The sequence below is a fragment of the Macaca fascicularis genome, chromosome 1 (assembly GCF_037993035.2).
Source record: "Macaca fascicularis isolate 582-1 chromosome 1, T2T-MFA8v1.1".
Lineage (NCBI taxonomy): Eukaryota > Metazoa > Chordata > Mammalia > Primates > Cercopithecidae > Macaca > Macaca fascicularis.
The window spans coordinates 44328178-44349472 of NC_088375.1; the positions used below are offsets into that span (position 1 = coordinate 44328178).

Below are 21295 nucleotides of genomic sequence, written 5' to 3' on the forward strand. Positions count from 1 at the left end.
TTAGATATCCTTCTTCACTCCAAAAACCATAGTAGTTTCACTACAGTGTACTGAGGATTTACAGACATTTTTTTTCTTGTCATTAGTCCCTAAACAATACAACAACAATTTACATTGCATTTACATTGTATTAAGTATTACAAGTAATCTAGAGGTTACAAGAGGATATGTGTAGGTTATATGCAAACATGACACCATTTTATATCAGTGACTAGAGCATCTGCAGATTTTGGTATCTGTGGGAAGTCCTGAAACCGATCCCCTATGGATTGGTGAGGGATGACTGTATATAGATATATAGGAAGAGATTTATGATGACAATTGGTTCACATGATTATGGAGGCCAGGAAGTCCCACGACATGCCACCTACAAGCTGGAGAACTAGGAAAACCAGTAGTGCAATTCAGTCCAAGACCAAAGGGCTGAGTGCCAGAGGGGCCTGTGGTATACCTCCCACTCCAAGACTTAAGGTCTGGGAGCTAAGGGCTGCTAGTGTAAGTTCTAGAGTCCAAAAGCCCTAGAACCTGGATCTCTGAAGTCCCAGGGTAGAAGAAAGTGGATGGCTCAGCTCTGCAAGAGAGCGCAAATTCACTCTTCCTCCACTTTTTTGTTGTATTTGGACTCTTTATGGATTGGCTGATCCCTGCCCACATATGTGAGGGCAGATCTTCTTACTGGGTGCTTTGATTCAAATGCTAATCTTTTCCAGAAACACCCTCACAGACACACCCAGATATAATGTTTTATTACCTATGTGGGTATCATTTCACAAAGTCAAAATGATATAAACTTTATTATCATACTCCATAAGAGTGTTTGTTACTGGCCAGGGGCAGTGGCTCAAACCTGTATTCCCAGCACTTTGGGAGGCCGAGACGGTAGGATCGCTTGAGCTCAAGAATTCAAGACCATCCTGGGCAACAAGCAACAACAAGCAAGATCCCCTCTCTCCAAAAAAAAAAAAAAAGTTGGGCACAATGGCCCATGGTAGTCCCAACTACTTGGGAGGTTGAGGTGGGCAGATCATTTGAGCTTAGGACTTCAAGCCTGGGTAACAGAGCAAGACCCTGTCTCAAAAAATGTGTGTTATTTTATTATTACTTTTATTATTATAACTGTTTTTGTTTCATAGATGTGTTTGTGTGTGTGTGTGTGTGCACGTGTGCGTGTGTATTTTTATGTCCTCAATTAGTTTATGAGCTGTTGGTAGGGAAGTGTTAAGTCATTCTTTATTTTGAATACTGCTGAGTAATTACTGTGTAATAGAGTTGAATAAGGCTTATTGGACATAGATGTGAATTTTCACAGAAAGAAAAACGAGGAGGACTGTGGTAACCCATGAATGATTTTCACTTGTTTTGTTAAGGCAAAAACATACAGGATGGTGAGTTAGCAATGTGGAGACTAATGCTGCTCTGAGGGATTGTCTCACAGTGACGAAAACGTCTTGCTACTGAAATCTTTTAAACCACAATAATTTTTAAAAGATTCCAAGATAAATAATTCTTATGTCTTGAATTTAGAATGAGGCCAAAATTCTGCAGGGAAGGAATGAACCAAAAAAGAGAAGACGTAAGTATGAATCAACATGAAAAATGAAACTGTATTAGAAAATAAGTTTGGCTAAATTCTGGGAAGGTACCTTACCTCTCTCTCACACACACAAAAATAACTTTATTGAAGAGATTAAAACCAAAGTCATCTACATAGTTCAGTTATTAACATTCAATGATGTAATCTATATAGTTACACTGTTAATATTCAATCAACTGAAGGATTAGCAGTTTATAAAAAAGATTGTGGTACTACATAGAAACCACAAAGAGATTAACACATTTCCAGAATGAGAAATGCTATTAAATTTCCAATAATAAAATGCTGATGCAAATCAGCATATACCATAACTATAATAAATTCTTATCCAATGAGAATGTATATGGTTAAAAATAGGCTGAAATAAGCTGGCAAGAAAAGAAGTATAGCACCACATGTATGTACATATGTGAGAAGACAGAAATACAGTAAATAAGCCTAATAAACAGAGGACTTAAATGGGTATGATGAAATCTGTGAGTGCACCTAAGAAGATGATGTCCTGCCTGTCTCCTTGTTATTGTTTTTCTCCAATCTTTACACCTGGACCTACTTGACCCTGTGTGCAGTACTTGACTTTGTTTCAGATGCTGGAACCAAATCAGGGAAAGGTAATGAGCCGTAAGTTAAGAGTTCGCTGGTCCAACTCTTAACTTAAAACTCTTAACTTATTCTCAAGTAAAAGCTGTTATTAATTCCTCTCTGACTTTGAGCCTTACCTAATTCTCATCCTCTGCCTTTTAAATGATGGAAGTGAGTCAGTCCCTCCTTTGTTTTCTGATTCCTTTGTTCCTAAGACCTGGCTGCTTTAGCATCCTGCTCAGGAGCATATCATTTTCACCTCTTTCCTTCTTTGCTACAATATACGATCAATTCTTCTAAGTCCAAACACACAACCGGTTCTTCCTTTTGCTTTGCTACCAGATATAGAAGAATAGATTACAAGGCTTTGAGCCACATAAATTGAAAAAGCATTTAAAATATTACAAATCAAATTTTCTTTCCATTGAGGAAAGAACGGACATTCTGCAAGAACAAGTGAAAGAAAGTTAAGAAGAACGTTGCACCCTTTACATCTGGGTACTGAAGCACAGGGTCCACAGCAAACCCATCTGCACCTGATCATTGAGCCAGTACTTCCGTGTCACATTCCAGGATACTGGTGGAGTGAAAGATCTAAACTGTGCTCCACAATACCTTTGGAAATACAATTAATTTATTTAGGTCTTTAATAGAGTTGTGTTAAACCCTTGCAATATGCCAACCAATGTGTTAGCTATTAGAGAGTCACAGATGAATGAGCTGTGGTTTTTGCCTTCAAGGAGCTCACTGTCTTGGTTGAAGAGAAGAGAACGAGTTTTGCTAATACATAATCATTGAGGTGGCTTTTGCCTTCAAGGAGCCCACTGTCTTGGTTGAGGAGAAGAAAAGGAGTTTCTTTACATAAGAAATACAAGCTAATACACAATTATTACAGTGAAGACGTGAGGAGCTTTGGGAGTTGGTGAAATTCAGCCACTCTGATTAGTCACAACGAAGTTGTATAATGTCAGTCACAATTGGGATACAATTTTGTTTGAAAGTGTTTGCTTTTTATCTCCTGAGGAGAAATCGTGAAACTGTGATGGAAGATAAATATAAGGATTAAGAAAATAGTAATCTCTAATTTAAAACTCTTACTGTATAGCTAGGAAAAAGAAATATCTATGTTCAGTGACATTAAAAAATAAAATCAACACTGTAATAATTACAATTTAGTTCAGCTTGAATAAAGTGATAAAGGGCCTAATGACAAGAAATTGTTCTTAGAAGGTGATTAGAGAAAAATGTTGAGAATAGTGGAATTTTAAACCAGAACCTTAAGGTAATAATGGAAATAAATTATAATCCTATAGTTAAGTCTAGGTAATAGTTCATGCTATTAGTAAATTTGGTTGAAGGATGACAATTAAATGTTGTTAGCTAAAGTAAAAAGAGGGTCAAATTGCTGATCAATAAAATATGAGTTAAGGGTTGGGATGGAGATGGTAATAACCTTGAATTTAGGCTCGTGTGGATATAGGGACTTGTGTGACAACCAATGGGCAGGTCTTGAGATTTTAAAACTAAGAGTCTAGTGAAACAGAAATCTAGTGGCTATGAGAGTCTGTAAGGCCAAAATTTATGGTCAGGAGTCAGCTGGCAGAGTAGAGGTAGTGATTCACTTATTCATTCATCAATCTAATGTTTGTTGATCATTTATTATGTTACAAGAAGTGTGCTAGGCAAAAGAGATGAGGTCCCAAACCGTATATAACTTATATCCTAGCAGAAGGAATCAGAAAATAAACAGATAACAAAGAAACAAATGAGAAAATCACCATATAACAGTTGCAATGCAAAAAATAAAAGTGAATAATAATGGAAGAAAGAGACTGACTTGTTCTTTCAAATTTGGGGGTGAGGAAAGGAAGTGGGTAGGGAAATGCTCTTTGAAGAGGTGGCATTTAAACTGAGACCTGAAGTCATACACACAGCGGTGTGTGGTTGGGAAGATCCTAGTCTGGTGGAACTATTCCCAGAAGACCGGCTAAACTCAAAACCCCGGGAGGCCAGTGTGGTCAAGGAGAAGACAAGAAACAAAATGGGTAAGCAGGCAAGATGAATAAGGAGCCCAAAAAGGAAGAACTTCAGGAACTTAAAACACTATTCTGAGGTATATAGAAGCTAAGAACTAGCTCAGAGAGGACAGCGCCAGGGGCCAGGGGCCAAGGTGTGGGCGTAGTTGTAAGGACTCAGTCACAGATAAACTGGGGCAAAGTTAGAATTTAATACACAATTTGCTATAAGTAAGGTAACCAGAAGTTAGCTTGGAACTGAGGCAATGTTTTCCAATGTAGGCCTTTAATAATTAATAATGATAATAATAATAATGGCTATTATAGTATTCTATTCATCTACTTGTGATAGCCTTCTGTCTTCTTTCTTTGCCTTCATAGGTTTTACTCATCTTTGCCCACTGATTGAAATTGTGTCCCATATTCCTTGACCCAGCTCCCAAATCTTGGCAGGTTAGGAGTCTTTACTTACCAGTCCCCTAATACACAGTGTATTGCTTTTCCTAGATAATCACATTGCTTTATGTTTGTATTTTTATATGTTGCGCCTGTGTGAGGTTTCTCAGGCTGAAGGCCTATGTCGTATTCTTCTTTGTATCCCAAGTAACTAACATAGTGTCTAAAATGAAAAAGTCCTCAGTGTGTGTTTATTGATTGCATAAATGAATGAAAGCATACATAATGGTTTACTCAAATCCTTTGTGAAATTAGGCAGAGCAAATATATAAAATAGTAATAGTTAAAATGTACAAATATATATAATATATGGCAGGTGCTTTACTTAAATTATGTCTATTAGTTTTCAGAGTAAGTCAATGTGGTAGCAAGTAAACACATATACCCTTTAGATATGAATAAACTTGAGCTCAGAATGGATAAAAGGTAGCAGCAAGGTCATACATCTGATGATAGGCAAGGATGGGAAACAACGTTGAAGTCTTCCCACTACCAACATATTCTATCCAATTTGCCAGTGCACAGAGTGGATGAGGTTGAACACTTTAATGTGTGTGTGTGAAGAAAGGAACATTTCCTGCTGGAGGGCAGACAGTTCTTGATTGCTATGAACTTATTTTGATTTTGTAGGCAATGAAGAGCCATGTAAGCTTGTGAGTGGTAGGATTAATGTAATATATTATGATGAAAATGATTCTTGAGATAGTTATTCTTACTACTCTGGCTACTTATTAGAGGCTGAATTACAGAGAGACCAGTGAGGAGTTTATGACATCCTCCAGTTGTGGAGTTATGAAGAATAGGGTGGGGGCCCTGGAAATAGAAAAGAAGAAAAAATAATTTAAGTGATATTGAGTAGGATAAAATGATGGAACTTAAAATCTCATTAGATGTGAAATAACAAGGGAAGAGTTCATTCAAATATAACTTCAGGAATATGAGCCCATGGATTTCAAGAGCATTAGAGAATTTGGCACGACATCTAATTTAAGGAAGGGCTAAACGCTGCTTAACGTCCATTACAAATTTTAAACATTCTAATGTCCATTTAAAAATCGTGAAATGGGTGAATGCAGATCAGTGCACAATCCATGTCTCAGTTCCTCACCTTACCAGCAAGTAAGAGTTTTCTTAGGTGATCTCAAGGATCATGGTCCTCTCTAAATTCGTAAACTTCCTTGAATTAGAGCCACTTATTTCTTCTGTCTAACTCTCTCTTTCCTTTCATCTTCTTATTTCAAAATTGGCCCTGAAAGAGACCATTTCTGGATGTATAAATGTGTACATATATACATAAATGTATGTGTATATATATGTATATAATTAGAAACCTTTTCCAGATTTTGTACATATAAAGTGCATTTTTTGTTTTGTTTTCAAGGCCTGGAAATGTTTGTGATTTTGCTTTTTGGTTTCAGTAAGCATTGCTCAACATAACCAACTGGTATTTTTTAAAATGCTCAGGATGGGGCTGATCAGTTTTCTGTTGTGGTTTCCTCTATAGCAATCATTTGATAAAATTCATCTGTTTACCCTAATTTTAATGATTTCAGTGTGTCACACCCTTCATAAATGGCCAAGAAACCCTGCTGTCCTCAATCATCAAGTTCAAGTATGTTAGAGTCTTCAAAGTTCATTTTTAAAATTGATACGATAAATAGCAGCATACCAGTTTATGTTAATTACGACCCAGAATTCAAGCATCATGCCTTATCTTAAAAAAAAAAAAAGCTCAACCAGAACTAGGGAGCATGATTGGGTAACACAAAGGAGAAGCATTAGAGGAAAGCACATTATCATATATTAAATACAGAATACAGCTTTGGAAATTGGCGAATTTCCCAAGCAATGTGGCGTCGATTCATCACATTGCCTTTGGAATTAATTGAGGTGAACTATTGAGTCTACTATCCAGAATTTTAAAACCACAAGAGGAAAAAAAGGGCTTAGAATACTAAGTAGAGGAGATTCATTCATTTGAAAATATTTATTGAAAACCAATTATTAACATGTGCAGGCATCATGTTGGGAATTGCTTATACAACAGAGCACAAACTAGTCCCTTCCCTCCCAGAGCTTATTGTCTAGACTATAAAACTGGTAAGAAATGTAAGTGTTGTATAAGTGATGAGAAGTTTTAAGATGGAGAATTACAGGTGAAATGGAGCAAAAGGACAGAAGCTAGACTTTGGGCAGAGGAAAGGGGGATGATGACATGGTAAGACCTTTTAGGAGGAAGTCACCTTTAAATTGAAAATTGAAAGTCAAGCAGGCATCAGCAAAGCAGAGCTGGTGGGAAAGGAATGGACTATGTGTGAAAGTAATTAGATAGGAAAGAGTATGGGATATTCTTGAAATCGAAAGAAATACAGTATTACCCTGGAATAAGGAGAAACAGGTGAGGCTGACTTGGATCAGGCTGGGACCAGATATTTTGAGACCATGTTAAAGAGAACAGGTAGCATTCTAAACGAATTGGCGACTCCTGGAAGGAAAGTGATAAGATACTTGTGTACTAAAGTGGTAATGATCATACTGCCTACTGTTAGAAAAAGATATGGAGGGAAAATGAGGAAAAGAGGGGAGCCCATATGTGTGTGTGTGTGTGATGAAAAATATGTCGGATTGCTCTAAATCTGCGCAGTAAGGAAATGCTGTCTGGCAGATTTTATTAACTGAAGAGACAGAAAATGGGAGTTTGGGATAATGATTTATCACATTATTATGCAATCTAATGAAGTCTTGCTTCTTGATGATCACACTCCTTATGAGGTTGAAAACATTTGTACTGCAAAAAGAGTTTTAAGAGAGTATACATTTCCTAGCTTTTCTGAAAAAGATTTTAAGCCATGAATCCCAGACTTTTGGATATCAGGGATCAGGAGATCTTTTCCCTCCTTCACCCGCCAATAAACAAAAACAAAATAATTCATATATAAATTTGGAATGCTATTTTAACACCAATGTTTAAATCCATAATCTCACAGTAAATGGTAAACTTTAGAATTCCTCTGAAAAGATGGTTAATATCATTATTGTGTATATGATTTTTCTCATTTTTTTAGTTTGTCCACAAACTTACAACATTTTGTTACATAAATAATGTTACAGATACTAAATTTTGTAAACCCAGCTCTAACTATAGCAGAGATGGGATGAAAATTGGCACAGCCTTTACCTGTGAACCAAGCATCCCCAGTAACAATAAAGAACTTGAAATATGCCTTAATTCCACAGCTGAGCTGTTTAGGATAGACTAGAAGGAGGGTTACCCTCCCTATTCACAAAGAAGCCATATTATTAATAGTTGCTTATTCATTAAAAGAGGGCAGATGTTCCTCAGCGAGTATTCCTTTGCATGATGGCCGTTAGCTTTGGAAATGTACCCCAGCAGAATGCCTTGATGACCACTCTCATGAGTCATTATGTTTTCATAAAAAGATGCTGAACGTGGCCTCAGAATAGGAACAGAAACTGAAAACCTCCTATTTTAAGACTTCCCTGACTTACAATTTTTCTAAAGAATATACACATAAAATAGCTGTGTATGTATTCATTTAGATTGAAACTATTTAGAAAATAATGATCAAGTGAACATTTCTGAAAACATGTTTGTTTCGTATAGTAGGCATTGTATTTTTGTCTTTACAAATAGAAGCAAAGAGAAGTAATAGGTTATAAGAAAAGTTGATAAGTAATGATTCCCTTTTAACTTTATTCCTTGTTCATTCCTCTGGTGGAAGAAAGCTTTGGTAACAGGAAAATGTAATGCCATCTCTGCATAAAGCAGGTTTAAGAAGGTTTGTAAGTTTAATATTAACCCGGAGAAGAGTAAGGCAAGCACATCTCTTACTAGTATACCAAGAAGAGATTTTTTTCAGAAGCTTAAACTTCTTGCTTCCTTCATCATTCGTTACATATTTTAAAACTGCGTGAACACTGTTATTGGGTTAAGTCCTGCTTATGCAAAATGGTGAAGTAAACAAACAAACAAACAAACACTATGGGCTTTGAAATCAGGAAAACTTGAGTTTAAATCTCTGTTTTAACACTTTGCAAATTGACTTCTAATGCTCAATTTATTTATTTGTGAGTAGGCAATGGGAAATGGCTAGAGAAAGAGATAAGTAAATTGAAGTCAAAGGCTTGGTTTGACCTCCTCTGATGTTTAATTTTGGATAAATCACCTATCTTCTTAGAGTCAATGGTTTCCTATTTTTATAGTGGAATGGTAACACTGTAGGCTGTTGTCATGCTGCCAGTACCTGATCTATAACTCTAGCTTATTCCAGAAGTCACACACAGTTCCAGTATATGTCACCCATATACTAGGAGGACTTCCCTAAGCACTCACATGTGACTCTTTGAGGACTTAGAAGCAGAAGACACATTATAAAATTCTAAAGGTTTTCCTATCACAGGCTTTTAAGCATCACTGTGAATAAATGATCAAATAAATGTATGATTTATCGAGTGAATCGGTAATATTTGTTAAGCAAATATCATATCCAAAGAGAGTACTGTGTGAGAGTTGGTGGAACATTCCAAAATAAATGATCATATATAACCTAAACCTTGCTACTCATGTTTAATACAAATATCAGAATGGCTATTAAGGAAAATGGAACTATTTAGAGAGCCAAGTGAAAGGGAGTTTGTCATTTTAGACTGTGATTTAGAGCAAAAGTATCATAACCTCTTTTTAATATCTTAGTGATAAATCACAATATTATCTGACATTGCAGTGCTTTCTTTAACTGTAGCAAGTTATAAGCAAAAATGGATAGGCAACTCTAGAATATTCATCTTTTATTTTAAATTCAGCTCTTGGACAATTCTATTGTTTGCTGGGATGTAAAAATATCTCAATAGGTGTATTAGGGTTTTCTAGGGAATCATAACCAATAGCATATGTATATGTATATTCATAACCAATAGAATGTATGTATACACACATACACATATATACACATTCTATCATAGCCAATAGAATACACACACACACACAGACACACACATATACATATCCACACACACATATAAGAGGCTATTATGGGAATTTGTTCATGGGATTATGAAGGTTAAAAAGTTCCATGATACACTGTCTGCAAACTGGACAACCAGGAAACCAGTGGTGTAATTCAGTCTGAGTTCAAACGCCTGAGAACCAGAGAAGCTAATAGTATAATTTCTAGCCCAAGCCCATAGGCTTGAGAACTGGGAGTAGCTATTGTAAATATCAACTTCCAAAGTCTCCAGTGTCTGAAGACAAGAGAAAATGGATGCCTTCAGCTGAAGAGGAGAGAAAGAGAATTTGTCCTTCCTCTGCCTTTTTCTTTTATTCAAGCTCTCAACAGTTTAGATGATGCTGGCTCACATTGGTGAGGGCAAGTCTTCTTTACTCAGTCTACTAATTCAAATGCTAATCTTCTCCTGTAAAATCCTACAGAAACATCTAGAAATAATATTTTACCACCCATCTGGGCATCCCTTAGATCAATCAAATTGACATGTAAAACTCAACCATCACAGTAGGATATTTAAGAAATATTTAAACTTGTTGTATTTTTCATGTTTTCCTTAATTATTCCATTTACATGAGCAAATCAGTTGGATCATTTTGCTAATGTGGAGTAAACTTGTTCAGAATTAATATTTTTGCTTTTTTTTTGCATAGCAGCTTTCAGAATTGTTGCTATGAATTGTCTCAAATTATACTCTACCCTAAAAAGTAAACTTGGGATAAATTATGGAATCTAAGGCCAGATCATAAATGTAATGAAATTAAATCCTGGTATGTGATTATCTTTGTTATTTAGGTGAAGATTAAGAGTTACTTGTTTTGCTTTGTTGTGTTTCCAATCAGAGATAGATGACATATATATAGGGAATGAAGGAAGATAAATTTTCCAAAGAGAAACTGTTGGATCTGACAATGTATTTGAAAAATCAAATAGCAAGGAGCTTTTGAAGCTGCTCAGTCACTGGTTTTATAAATATAAGCATAGGAATGATGTTATTATCTTAGCCCTAGACAACAAAATGTTCTATAAAAATCCTCTACTGACATCTATCAGAGCTCAGCTACATGGGAGGCACTGGAAATTCACTTAGCAGTAATTCTTCCTACTCAGGATTACCTCAAAGCAAAGGACACAGGCTCTGTCTTTCTCACTGTTGTCAGTACATTTAAATTCCAAGAGCATAAGTATTTTTAAAACCCTACAAAGTGCCTGCCAGTCAGTTTCTGGGGTGAGTAATTGAGCTCATGCCCATTCCTACAGAATTACTAAAACTAGACATGCATTTGCTTTACCAAATTTAGAGGGCACTTCGAGAGCAGAAAACGACATGTAAAATTATTGCCACAAGTAGGTAAAATGAATTAGGAAAACCCAGTTTTACCAAAAGGTCCTGAACATGGTTTGTCTGTAGCTAAAATTTTCTAATGTGTGTTAAGTCATATTTATTGTTGACAGCATGACTATTTGTAATTTGTGATAAAATCTGAGAGTATTCTGATTTAATTTTTACATCTACTTCATCTGCAAAAGGAGAAGAGGTATTTTAAAAGCGTAGTAATATAAATCAACAGGTAGTATAGAAAAGTGGATGATATGGGTAGGGCAGTGAAATGACCTGACTTGTAGGAAGGTCTATCTGTTAGTGAAGCCTAGGATGATTTTAAGACTGAAAAGGAGATGCAGGAGTAAAGATCATATGGTAGTATATGTAAGTAATAATAAAGCAAGAGTACAAGTTAATATTTTGATAGTAAAATGGACAGGAAAAATGCAGATATAAACATTTGAAGATAGAAACCAGAAGATAAATAAAGGAGTTGGGTGGGATGAAGGAAGAAAAGGGGCAAGACTGTGACCATTGCTGATGTGGAAGAGAATAGTAGAAGGTTCCTAGCTTGGGTGCTTAGGATAATGGAGGCTTTAATGATCTATTAGTAACTCCACTACCACTGCTCCCTAACAGTCAGAGATTTGGTTGACTTGGGACAAGGCTGAAAAGGTGGCCAAACAAAACTTGCTATGAGACAGTGTGATACACTAGAAAAATTGTGGGCTTTGGAGTTGGACAGACTTGATTAAAATCCTAGCCTCACTACAAATTTTATATGCTTACTTAATATCGGGATTCTAAATAAAGATAATAATGTCTCATTTCATGAATACAATGGTTAGTGACACAACAAATGTAGTACTAACACAAGTACCTGGCCCATTATAGGCTCTATATAAAGAGTAACAGTCAATATTAGTAGTACTTTATTTGTTATAGTTTTCTTAATATATAAAAAAAGGAGGGAAAAGTTTAATTAAGCAGCAATAATTTGTTTAATGCATTCAATTCAAAGGAAGAGAAAATTATTGCTTCCATTGTTTAGGTCAAAAGATCTTTGCAAATGTAGGTGTAACTACTAGTAGATATTTAGCTATTAAAATATAGGTCTTATTGTTCACAGATACGCTCTTCTGAGAGCTGTACTTTCATCATAACATCTAATTTTTAAATTCGTGGTAAATACATTTTAATTAGGGTCCATTTCACCCTTACTTCTTGCTAGTTTTATATTGTCAGTAATTTATCAGTGTGTGTATTGGAGGGCATTAAAAAATGTCTATTCTTTAGTAATGATGGCGATGGCAGTGGCAGAGTGTTATTCGGGTGTCAGGTTTAAGATATCTTTGACCCTGATACCATGAAAAACAAATTCAACAAATGTCCATTGAGCTCCTAATGTGTTATAAACTTCAGGTGAAAAGAGAGCTTATTAAAATGAAAAATACTTGCCTCATGCCCTGATGGAATATAAAATATTTTTTAATTGTATAGCCAAGTATAATACATTGTCAATGCTCTAATGAGCATTCTTATACAAGTGGAATAATGAATTCTACTGGAGAGGGAAGAGGGTAGGGAAATTTTCCAGACAAGATAGTAATTGAGCTAAGCCTTGCAGGATGAGTAGGATTATTCTAGTGGAATTCGATGTGCAAGGAGAATAGTCTCTGTGTTAGTTTGAATGAAAGGTAGAGGTCAATTAGTGGGATGCCAGAAAACTTGACAATGTGAGAAAATCATTTTCTTTGACTTACTATTTTACTAACCTGATTAATTTTGTTAATACATGAAAGGAGGAATGATTAATGTAAATTATAGTCATAGATACAAATAAGTAGCAAAAATATCAATTTATTATTTTACTATAAAAATAGTTGGACCAGAAGACTCAAGCATAGCCTATGGAATAGAAGGATACATTATTATAAGTAAATTAGTTGATTGGTAACCATTTTCTGAGTTTATCTGCAATCTGGATTAGATTCTCTATTCAACTCTCTCTTAGTACCCTATGCTGGCTGATCATCTTCATTTTCTATCCGGATTTAACTCTCATATAGTATCTCATTACCTTTGTTCAAGTTCATGGGAAACAAAGCAGCTTCATATAGTTAGAGCACAGGATAGGTGAATTGGAAATAGTAAAAAAGACAACAGAAAACAGCTCCGTATAAAGAAAGAAAAATCATTCAAAAGAAGACATTTATGCAACCAACAGACACATGAAAAAAATGCTCATCATCACTGGTCATCAGAGAAATGCAAATCAAACCCACAATGAGATACCATCTCACACTAGTTAGAATGGTGATCATTAAAAAGTCAGGAAACAACAGATGCTGGAGAGGATCTGGAGAAACAGGAACACTTTTACATTGCTGGTGGGAGGGCAAACTAGTTCAACCATTGTGGAAGACAGTGTGACGATTGCTCAAGGATCTAGAACTAGAAATACCATGTGACCCAGCAATCCCATTACTGGGTATATACCCAAAGGATTATAAATGATGCTACTGTAAAGACACATGCACATGTATGTTTATTGTGGCACTATTCACAATAGCAAAGACTTGGAATCAACCCAAATGTCCATTAATGATAGACTGGATTTAGAAAATGTGGCACATATACACCATGGAATACTATGCAGCCATAAAAAGAATGAGTTGATGTCCTTTGCAGGGACACGGATGAAGCTGGAAATTCATTCTGAACAAACTATCACAAGGACAGAAAACTAAACACTGCATGTTCTCACTTATAGGTGGGAATTGAACAATGAGAACACTTGGACACAGGGCAGGGACACACAGGGGCCTGTCGTGAGTGGGGGGTAGAGGGAGGGACAGTGTTAGGACAAATACCTAACGTAAATGATGAGTTAATGGGTGCAGCAAACCAACATGGCACATGTATACATATGTAACAAACCTGCACATTGTGCACATGTACCCTGGAACTTAAAGTATAATTAAAAAGAAAGAAAGAAAGAAAGAAAGAAAGAAAGAAAGAAAGAAAGAAAGAAAGATCAATCATACAAACTTCAGGGTTCCCCCTCCCAGCCCCCTGGGGTTTTTGAGCCATGGCTTTTGACAAGTAGGTATTCTTTGTTAGTTAATTTGGCCAATTTTGGTGTTGTTCCTTTTGCTTACTTATCTAGTTCTTAGTTTATTATTCTCTAAAATTTTAAAGATGTGGAAAATAAGTAGCAAACTGTATGAAACTTATTAGCTGGAAATAGTGCAAATGGTAGAAATGGATTCAAATAAGCTGCTGTGATATTGCTCAGTTTCAGATGAGTCCCAGATGACTAATCTTTGTTGATGGACAAATCAAGTGAAGAAGGGTCTTCAGACCTAATTGATGCTATAGACTGAAGCACGCTATGGAAGTCAGGGCCTATCTTACCTAAGGTGGAAGCAGAGGTTTTTGAAGCCAGTAGGTCAATGCTGAAAACATTTTTGGAGGAAATTGGACAAAGTGAAGATGGCAAATCTGAACTTCTACTATCCACCTAGAGGTCTATGTGAACAGTGAGATCACAAGTTGTGAGCCAAAATGGGTAAGATAAGGAGGCCACAGAACCACAAAATGGGTAAATGGGATTTGGTCTGCACTGGTTCCAGAGAGGAGAAGACATACCTGCAGCAGCCTTTATTCATTATACAGGTGCAGATAAGTCAGCCTCATTTAGTAAGACTGGAAAGAGATAAACGTCTCCCCGCATATTTTAACCCTAACCATAACATATAATGACATTTTCTTTAAAAGCATTTAAATCATTTTTTTATCTTCAATGCATGACACACTATTGGATATCATCTGGAAATATTGAGAGCTATAACTTGTTATTATCGAAAAAGCACTAGAGCACTTTTTTTTGGTGCTCCATAAGCACTGTGAAGCTGCTTTTCCAGGGAGTCTTTCTTTACCAGAGTCTTAGAACAAACATGCCCTGCAGTATAGATTCTTTCACCAATTGTGTCTGGGGGAAGGAGATGAAAACTACCAGTGTGCTTTCTGCTCCTCTATGTAACATACACCTCCTTTCTAGAAATTCAGGGATTTCTTTGGAAAGAGAAAAATTGTTATTATAAATCTATCCTTCTTAAAAAAAATTTACTGGCTCCCCCCCCCTCCGCCACAACCAATGAGAGATTTATAATATGCCAGGTTGAATTCAGGGGAAAAAAATAAAAACAAATAAGGGTTGAATGTTGGGCTACAGAAAGCAGATAATCCAGAAGATTTAATGAAATTATATTCTTTGAAAATGTAAGAGAGTTAGGAGAGTGAGTTCAGTATTTAATTAAAGGCAAAAGCAAGATCCTGTGTTTGCAAAACAAGATATACTAAATGAACATGTCAATCTTTAGAGACATGAATTGATTCTTATGGAATTTGGATACATTTAAACAGCGCAGCTTCTTCATTATAGTACTATAAGGTATTTGGATTTACACTGCAAATTTGCAATTCAGTGTGATTTCATTTTCTTCCCTAAATCTCAACATATATATTACATTATTTGGTATGCTTTTAATCTTAAATTTACAAAGAAATTATTATCAACACGAGTATTCTGAGTCTGGAGTAGAAATATTTGAACAGATTTGATTTTTAAAGTGGCCTGATATTCATTTCAAAAAAATGTACATTTTTATATTTGGAGTTTGTTATAAACTTTGCCTTTTTAAATAATGAAAAATGCTCTAGGTTATTCACGGTCTTTTCAATTTTGTTCTCCTTTGGAAAAAAGGAGGAAGTAGTTACTGCTTAAGGACAAGTAGTAATTTCAGACGCGAGCGCGCACGCACACACACCCACACACACATCACACACACAGAAATCCACGACAGCACTCATGGAATTTAGGACTGGTTAATTTACATATTATTTAAGCATATTTTCTGACTTCAAACTCCTGGTTCTAATAACTAAGCACTGACATTTACAGTACTAGCTTCTATGAGAAGAGAGCGTTCTCCCGCTTCCTCTTTAATTCCACCTTAAAACTTCTGCAAAAGCGCAAGGCGACCAGCCCACATTTTAGCCCCTCCTACCCAGGATAAGACTTTCTCTAGGTCCGGAGCTGAAAAAGGATTCTAACAGAAAGCTAGAGGCATTGAGGAGCCTGAAGATTGTCAGGTAATTCTGGGAACTGTAAGCAATATATTTATTCTTCCCCTGCTCCACTTCTCTCTCCCACCCTCCTTAGCTTTTACTTGATAGTTTACTTGGAAGGAAGAAAGGACGGAGGGGAAACCTCACTGTTTTAAAAAGTCAGCATGTCCTCTGCCTTTTGAAATAAAACACAGATTAGGGACTTCAGTTTTCTTTTAACCCACTTACATTTGCCTTCCTGGATCTAAATGCACTGTGGAGTCTAAGATTAAGGTGTTTCTTTGGGTTGGAGTCCCAGAAAATCAGCTTTCAAACGGCAATGAGGTGGCGCTTATTAGCGTTCCACGTGATGACACCCAGTGGTTGCTGATCCCCAAACTTGAGCAGCAGCATGCTGTGCTGTTTGACAGCCCTAGAGAGAGACTGTTGACTCACTTAACTTTTAATTTCTAAAAATTGATCATTTTGGTTACTTATGGGACGCTTTCCTGGCTAGTCAATATTTTGCAGAATTATGCGAAAGAAAGAGGATTGAAAAATTAACTGTAAACGGACTGGTGTTCTGATGATCCACCATACCCCTAAGTTACTTGACTTGCCAGGAGGAAAAAAAAAAAAAGCTCAAAACTAGATACTTGAAAAGATTTGATCAAATTACATAGTTAAAATTTGAGTGTGGATATTTTAGTAATTTTGTTTCAAAAAAAAAAAAAGAAAAAAAAAACAGAAAAAAAGGTATTTGCCTTTGAAGTATCAGTGGATGAATGTTTCTGTCTCCTACAGTTTATAATCATTTTAGTCTTAAAAATAAATTCACCTCCAAAACCAGAACAAGAAATACTCCTTATATGGGTTGATGATGTCAGCATTTATTCAGCTAAGGCAGATGGAGAATATTAGAGGCGTACTGTTTGAATGGGTGTCAATTCTGAAGTTATATTTGCCAATATGATTTGGGTTCAAGGAAGATTTGTATTTTTGTTTCTCTGTTGTTTAAATTTGGAATTGTGGCTCAAGGGATGTTTGTAGAGGATTGTAGTGAAACAAGCTCTGTTAAGAATTTTAATATTACCTTCTAGAGGTTCCTACACCTTGCCAATCAAGTTAGAGGTTGGGATAAGAAACAGGTATTTACTTCTTTCATTATCTCCGGAAGAGTTAAATTTTAAATTAAGCAATAATTGTGAAATGCATAGAGAAGTGTTTAATGTGCATTTGCTCAAAGGACTTTTACAAACTTCCCGTAGGGGAAGCATATTCTTTGAGATAAGACATTGCATCTTTTTAACATACTTTAAAAAAGTAAGTTATTCTGGCTGAGCGCAGTGGCTCATGCCTGTAATACCAGCACTTTGGGAGGCCGAGGCGGGGGATCACTTGAGGTCAGGAGTTCGAGACTAGCCTGGCCAACGTGGTGAAGCCCCATCTCTACTAAAAATAGAAAAACTAGCTAGGCATGGTGGCAGGTGCCTGTAATCCCAGCTACTTGGGAGGCTGAGGCAGGAGAATCGCTTGAACTCGGTAGGTGGAGGTTGCAGTGAGCTGAGATCCCGCCATTGCACTCCTGCGAAAACAGCGAAACTCTGTCTCAAAAAAAAAAAAAAAAAGTAAGTTATTCTGAAGTGTTTTGCATTTACATTTAATTAGGAAAAGAAAAATTATTAAATAGATTTTTAGCAACTGAAAATGTTCATTCCATAGAGGTTATTTGGCTTATGTTTTTAACCCATTATCTTTCCTAGTGCTAGTGCTTAGAAAGCAGTCATAAAATCGAATCATCTGCATATTAAAAAATATATTCCAGGAATAAAAAAGAGGAAGACAGAATTAGTTGTGGTTCCCTTTCCTCTTGTTTGCTTTTATTTACCATCAGTTTTTTCCTCCTTCTTGCTCCAGATTTTATAGCTTTAGTTTTTAACCTTTTCTTTCTTTCTTTCTTTCTCTCTCTCTCTCTCTCTCTTTCTTTCTTTCTTTCTTTCTTTCTTTCTTTTCTGTTCTTTTTCTTTCTTTCTTTTTTTTGTTTCATCAAAGACACTTTTACAATCTTGTGACAGGTATGGACTCCTCCCTAGAATAATGCACATTATGCCATTCCAACACACACGAATTTAAAAACACCTCTAAAAGTTCACAAATCCCCAAAGACAATTCATATTACATGAAAATGCAGTATTTCTTAGAACTTTGGAATTTTCTGATAATATAAAATGATTAATTAGAAAATCATTTTACTTATAAGTAAGGAACTAACAGTGGATTTTGCAGCACCCACATAGTCATTTACTCATTGGTATTCTAGAACTCCAAGCAACTTGGTGTAATGGAAAAAACTGCTTGCCTGAAACCAAGTAACCTGAGTTCTAGACTCAACCCCAATAATAATTAACTGTACAATATTATGCTTGACATTTTTCTGTAACATCTGTTGTTTTTATTGCTGAATGCAGTAAGTGAAACATAATAAGAAAATCAGATGCAAGTTATTTTTTATTGGATTGTGGGTTGTCTATATTTACTACTTTTATTCCGAAATTCCTAATGACATTTCCCAGAATGATTAGTTTTTATAATATTATTGTTTATTATAAAGATAAATCACTCTCACTGTTTAAGATTTTGTTAAATATAGAAAATTGCAAGGAAGAAAAAGAAAACATTACCTATTATTTCCCCCAAGGTGCTTTTAAAATGTAATGCAATCATTAATTCAATCAACAAATATCTATTGAGTACCCAGTATGCATCAGCACAGACAGACAAGAAGTTCATGTATATACATGTTTGTACATCTAGGTATGTTTCTATACATACATGTAGTTTTACAAAATTGTGATCACACTGTTCATCCTGTTTTGTAACATACTTCTCCCTCATTCATGAAATACATTGTTAAAACATGATTTTTAAATAACCATGCATTATTTTGTATTCACTTATTTAAAAAATATTAAGTCCCTACTGTGTATAATGCAAGTAATGGCAATCTATCCATGAACAAAAGAGTACGGTTCTTACTATATGAAATTTTTAGTCTGTATATAGGTTGTATTGGCCAATTATATCTTGTTGGATACTTAGCTAGATTAGTTTTCCACTATTATAAATAATTGTTGGATATTTAGATTGATAACAATTTTCTACTATTATAAATAATATTTTCATCTAGATCCTTTTATATAGATGTTTGCATATATTTTTGTTTATTTCCTTATGGTAGATTCTTAAAAGTTTATTTTCTAGGTTCTATCAAAAATTTTACTACTTACAGGTTGTGAGACGGTAATCCAATTACGTTATCTCCTTAAAATGTTGTCTTCTCAACTGTAAAATAGAAACAATAATAATTGGGTATTTTGAGGATTCTTTAAAATACTTAGCAAAATCTCATGGAATGCTAATGATTATTTTTAACATTTTGCTCTTGAGGAATATGGTATCTACTTATGAGCAATATAAGAGAGTAGAGTTTTCTATGTCAATACTGGGTGCCATCATCAAACAGAGCAAACGACAACAAATCCAACAACTTGGATACTTGTTATACGAAAATGGTATCTTGTTTAAATTTACATTTCTTTCTTGAACAAAGTTGAGCAATTTTCATAGTGGCCACTTATATGTCTATGTTTGTGAATTGCCTCTTTCAATGTGATTTTTTAAAATTTTCTGTTTTAATTTCAAATATGATAGATATCAATGGATATAACTTACATAATCATAGCCCTTTTGGGGTCCTCAGCAATTTTGAAGAATATTAAGAGTCTTAACAATATAGATGAAATTTTGAACTGGAAGTAGAAATTCTATAAACATTGTTTTTCTCATTTTTGGAGGGTTATTTTAGTGTTTTCTGAAACCTTTCCCTTAAAAATGTGTGAGAATATGTAGAAAAATGAGAACAAATTATTTTTTATTCTCAAAGACTAATAGTTTACAAACGATGGGAAAACTGAAGAGGGTTCAGAGACAATGGCCAAAACCCAGCCCCAGAGGCATCCTGGCTTGAATAATGTAAAGAAGATATAGTTAGGATGAAAGGTGGTGTGATGACTGTTTAAGTTTTGTAAGGCTGGGGGCAGTGGCTTACACCTGTAATCCTAACCCTTTGGCAGGCTTGAGCCCACGAGTTTGAGACCAGCCTGGTCAACATAGCAAGATTAATTAAAATTTTATTAAAAATTTTGAAAAAAATCAGCTGGATATGGTGGCATGCACCTGTAATCCAGCAATTTGGGAGGCTGAGGCAGGGGGATCATTTGAACACAGGAGTCTGAGGCTGCAGTGAGCTGTGACACACACTGCATTCATGCCTGGGTGATAGAGCAAGATTTTGTTTCTTATTTAAAAAAACGTTTTGTGAGGAAAATAATATTCTTGGTTGTGAACAACCAATTTAGAGAAAATGAACTTCAGTTCTGGCCAACTCTTTGTCTTCTACCGCTTGACTATTAGGGCAATAAATAGTTGGGGGAACCAAAAGGTTGGTTCTGGGGTTCTTTCCAAAGAAGACAGTAAATAGAGCAGAGGTTATTCTGGTCCTGTGATACCCATTACTTGCCTGTTAAAAACGGATGCATTATATATTTGCTACTCTTGCTATGTGATTCTAAGTTTTTTGATTCTTTGTGATTCTTAGTGCAAATCTTACAACATACCTTGAAAATACAGTTTACCTTTCCTTATACAAAAAATGAAATAAGCATGAACAACTCAATGCTCACCATAAGCAGATTTGTAAAGTTAACCCTACCAGTCTAATCACTTATTAAATGAATTCGAATGAGCTTAGAGACACTCAGCAGACACCTGATGCTGAAAGTTATCAACATCAGAGTTTAGCCATCACTCCATTGAAGATAATAGACCAAATTGGCTCTCATTTTTCTTCCCATTCCTTTTTGGCATATGCAGTTGTGAATCAACTGTTCCGTTTTCCTCAATCTTCCTCTTCATCTGCTTGACTTCTGGAGTCTTCAGAAAAAAAAAAAAAAATTGGTATTTTAGGTAACAGAGTGCTTTGAATTAGTAAACAAATGTCCATAATATGTATTCTTCTACAGTACAGAAAACTCATGTATTTATGATGCTCAGCTTATGCTTGCTTAGGTTTTTTGTTTTGTTATTTAATTTACAAGCTGTTTTTTCATTATCTAGTATGAAAAAAATC

General features: G+C 35.4%; 1 protein-coding gene across 1 annotated transcript in view; it reads left to right on the top strand.

Moving 5' to 3' along the window:
• Positions 1–16076: 16076 nt before the first annotated feature.
• The window catches only part of PLA2G4A (phospholipase A2 group IVA), a 148072-nt gene continuing 142853 nt past the window's right edge, over positions 16077–21295 (top strand). The window contains exon 1 of the mRNA XM_005540257.5: positions 16077–16152. The gene's annotated coding sequence lies outside the window, so the exon portion shown is untranslated. The remainder of the gene's footprint in view (positions 16153–21295) is intronic.